Below are 4,072 nucleotides of genomic sequence, written 5' to 3'. Positions count from 1 at the left end.
CCGAGCAGCCACACTAGGAGGGCGGCCTAAGCCGTAGGCGAAATGTGCTCATTCGCTTTGGCGCGACGTCGAACTATAAATAATGCTGTCACTAGCGTGAGCGTTGCGTGAGCGTCGTGGAAAGTCGGAAAAGTCGGCTGCGAGGGTGAGTGCCAAGTTTGGGGAGCGTTTCGTAGTGTGCGCAGTGCAATGGAGACGCGGAAACTTATTGTGGCCCAGTGTTTTGCAGTTGGACGACAAGATTGGTACACAGTAGTAAAGAGCGAGGCACTGAGTTGGCATGAATAATGGAGTGCACAATGGGGCTCGAGATGTGTTTGTTACCTCAGGTGCTGTATGATTGTCGTCAAGGAGTGAAAACGGAGCAATTTGTGACGGCTCTTTGAATTTAAGACGTTAAAAACAGACGGAATTTGCATTTGTAATACCAGAGCATCGAAACTACTTGGAACTTTTGTGTATATGAACGGGTCCGCGCCTTTGTACTCTGCTCCCTTCACCGCTACAAACCAACCAACCATCGTGTCCGTGCGCATCTGAGTCGCAAAGAATGGGGAATAGCGCAGTTTGCTCGTGCATGGGGCGTAGCTCAGTTGGTAGAGCGTTCGCTTGGCATGTGAAAGGTCCAGTGTTCAAGCCGCGGCGCCTACATTTTTTGTGGTCAGAGCATGGTAAGTGTTGGTCGCGGCGAACCTAAAGGCACGCAAGATGTTGCAAAGCCAGTGTCACAGACTGATATGATGTATACTGACGTAAGGAGAGCAAGATGTAAGTATGGGGACCGGCTGTTATCGAGGTGTCATCGAGTGCAGATCTGTCTTAGGTATCGCGGCTTAACCTCATTGAAGTCTAGAGGGTGGACAACACGTTGGTCTTACTCAGAGCGGTGTCCGAATTCTATTTTCGACGTTATACGTGCCACTTTCATTGTGGCCAACTACGATTCGATACATAATGCACGAAACCTGAAAGACACCCTAACGGATACATAGAGAGTAGTGTTTGTCTGCTGAATAATGGGAGTGCAAGGGTCTGTGTCGTCTATATGGCTGTATGTAGCACCATTAGTCTTCGGGGCGGCGGGCGTAGCTCAGATGGTAGAGCCCTCGCTTAGTATGCGAGAGGAACTGGGATCAATACCCAGTGCCTCCAGAATTTTTAACACACCTACATGCGCACCTTGCCATGCAAGTGGAATAATTCACAACCAGCAGATGTGTCTAGGAAGATACAAGCGAATTATTAGCATCCACAATTGACAAGCGTGCTGTTATTAGAGCGCAGGAAGCACCCTCCTCCCACGCCTACACTTAATTTAGAAACAGTACAAGTGTTCCCGTAAGATTCTCAAGCCTATATCGGAAAGATCTGCCTTGCGCTGAGTTCACGTAAATCCCACTGCACATTCCTATTCTTTGCATGCAGTCAGCTGCTACTGGTGTTGCTAGTTGTGACTGCTGATAACAGATGCCGTAGCAATCAATTCATGGAGTGAGTTGTATGTTTTCCGATAGTCTGTCTCTGACAAGCAAGCACAGGTGACATAGGTGCGAACACAGGAAGCTTGCAGACCCTCGCTGCCTGCAGACACCGAGCAGCCACACTAGGAGGGCGGCCTAAGCCGTAGGCGAAATGTGCTCATTCGCTTTGGCGCGACGTCGAACTATAAATAATGCTGTCACTAGCGTGAGCGTCGTGGAAAGTGGGAAAAGTCGGCTGCGAGGGTGAGTGCCAAGTTTGGGGAGCGTTTCGTAGTATGCGCAGTGCAATGGAGACGCGGAAACTTATTGTGGCCCAGTGTTTTGCAGTTGGACGACAAGATTGGTACACAGTAGTAAAGAGCGAGGCACTGAGTTGGCATGAATAATGGAGTGCACAATGGGGCTCGAGATGTGTTTGTTACCTCAGGTGCTGTATGATTGTCGTCAAGGAGTGAAAACGGAGCAATTTGTGACGTCTCTTTCAATTTAAGACGTTAAAAACAGACGGAATTTTCATTTGTAATACCAGAGCATCGAAACTACTTGGTACTTTTGTGTATATGAACGGGTCCGCGCCTTTGTACTCTGCTCCCTTCACCGCTACAAACCAACCAACCATCGTGTCCGTGCGCATCTGAGTCGCAAAGAATGGGGAATAGCGCAGTTTGCTCGTGCATGGGGCGTTGCTCAGTTGGTAGAGCGTTCGCTTGGCATGTGAAAGGTCCAGTGTTCAAGCCGTGGTGCCTACATTTTTTGTGGTCAGTGCACGGTAAGTGTTGGTCGCGGCGAACCTAAAGGCACGCAAGATGTTGCAAAGCCAGCGTCACAGACTGATATGATGTATACTGACGTAAGGAGAGCAAGATGTAAGTGTGGGGACCGGCTGTTATCGAGGTGTCATCGAGTGCAGATCTGTCTTAGGTATCGCGGCTTAACCTCATTGAAGTCTAGAGGGTGGACAACACGTTGGTCTTACTCAGAGCGCTGTCCGAATTCTATTTTCGACGTTATACGTGCCACTTTCATTGTGGCCAACTACGATTCGATATAGAATGCACGAAACCTGAAAGACACCCTAACGGATACATAGAGAGTAGTGTTTGTCTGCTGAATAATGGGAGTGCAAGGGTCTGTGTCGTCTATATGGCTGTATGTAGCACCATTAGTCTTCGGGGGGGCGGGCGTAGCTCAGATGGTAGAGCGCTCGCTTAGTATGCGAGAGGAACTGGCATCAATACCCAGTGCCTCCAGAATTTTTAACACACCTACATGCGCACCTTGCCATGCAAGTGGAATAATTCACAACCAGCAGATGTGTCTAGGAAGATACAAGCGAATGATTAGCATCCACAATTGACAAGCGTGCTGTTATTAGTGCGCAGGAAGCACCCTCCTCCCACGCCTACACTTAATTTAGAAACAGTACAAGTGTTCCTGTAAGATTCTCAAGTCTATGTCGGAAAGATCTGCCTTGCGCTGAGTTCACGTAAATTCCACTGCACATTCCTATTCTTTGCATGCAGTCAGCTGCTACTGGTGTTGTTAGTTGTGACTGCTGATAACAGATGCCGTAGCAATCAATTCATGGAGTGAGTTGTATGTTTTGCGGTAGTCTGTCTCTGACAAGCAAGCACAGGTGACATAGGTGCGAACACAGGAAGCTTGCAGACCCTCGCTGCCTGCAGACACCGAGCAGCCACACTAGGAGGGCGGCCTAAGCCGTAGGCGAAATGTGCTCATTCGCTTTGGCGCGACGTCGAACTATAAATAATGCTGTCACTAGCGTGAGCGTTGCGTGAGCGACGTGGAAAGTCGGAAAAGTCGGCTGCGAGGGTGAGTGCCAAGTTTGGGGAGCGTTTCGTAGTATGCGCAATGCAATGGAGACGCGGAAACTAAATGTGGCCCAGTGTTTTGCAGTTGGACGACAAGATTGGTACACAGTAGTAAAGAGCGAGGCACTGAGTTGGCATGAATAATGGAGTGCACAATGGGGCTCGAGATGTGTTTGTTACCTCAGGTGCTGTATGATTGTCGTCAAGGAGTGAAAACGGAGCAATTTGTGACGGCTCTTTCAATTTAAGACGTTAAAAACAGACGGAATTTGCATTTGTAATACCAGAGCATCGAAACTACTTGGAACTTTTGTGTATATGAACGGGTCCGCGCCTTTGTACTCTGCTCCCTTCACCGCTACAAACCAACCAACCATCGTGTCCGTGCGCATCTGAGTCGCAAAGAATGGGGAATAGCGCAATTTGCTCGTGCATGGGGCGTAGCTCAGTTGGTAGAGCGTTCGCTTGGCATGTGAAAGGTCCAGGGTTCAAGCCGCGGCGCCACCATATTTTGTTGTCAGTGCATGGTAAGTGTTGATCGCGGCGAACCTAAAGGCACGCAAGATGTTGGAAAGCCAGCGTCACAGACTGATATGATGTATACTGACGTAAGGAGAGCAAGATGTAAGTGTGGGGACCGGCTGTTATCGAGGTGTCATCGAGTGCAGATCTGTCTTAGGTATCGCGGCTTAACCTCATTGAAGTCTAGAGGGTGGACAACACGTTGGTCTTACTCAGAGCGGTGTCCGAATTCTATTT

The 4,072-nt window shown here is 49.1% G+C and overlaps 1 non-coding gene across 1 annotated transcript; it reads left to right on the top strand.

Moving 5' to 3' along the window:
- The first annotated feature begins 3,748 nt into the window (after positions 1-3,748).
- Positions 3,749-3,820, top strand: Trnaa-ggc (transfer RNA alanine (anticodon GGC)). The gene has a single exon. It is a non-coding gene; the product is annotated as a tRNA-Ala (tRNA).
- The last annotated feature ends 252 nt before the right edge of the window (positions 3,821-4,072 follow it).

The sequence above is a fragment of the Schistocerca gregaria genome, unplaced genomic scaffold, assembly GCF_023897955.1.
Source record: "Schistocerca gregaria isolate iqSchGreg1 unplaced genomic scaffold, iqSchGreg1.2 ptg000174l, whole genome shotgun sequence".
In the NCBI taxonomy this organism is placed as follows: Eukaryota; Metazoa; Arthropoda; class Insecta; order Orthoptera; family Acrididae; genus Schistocerca; species Schistocerca gregaria.
This window is presented reverse-complemented; position numbering and strand designations above follow the sequence as displayed.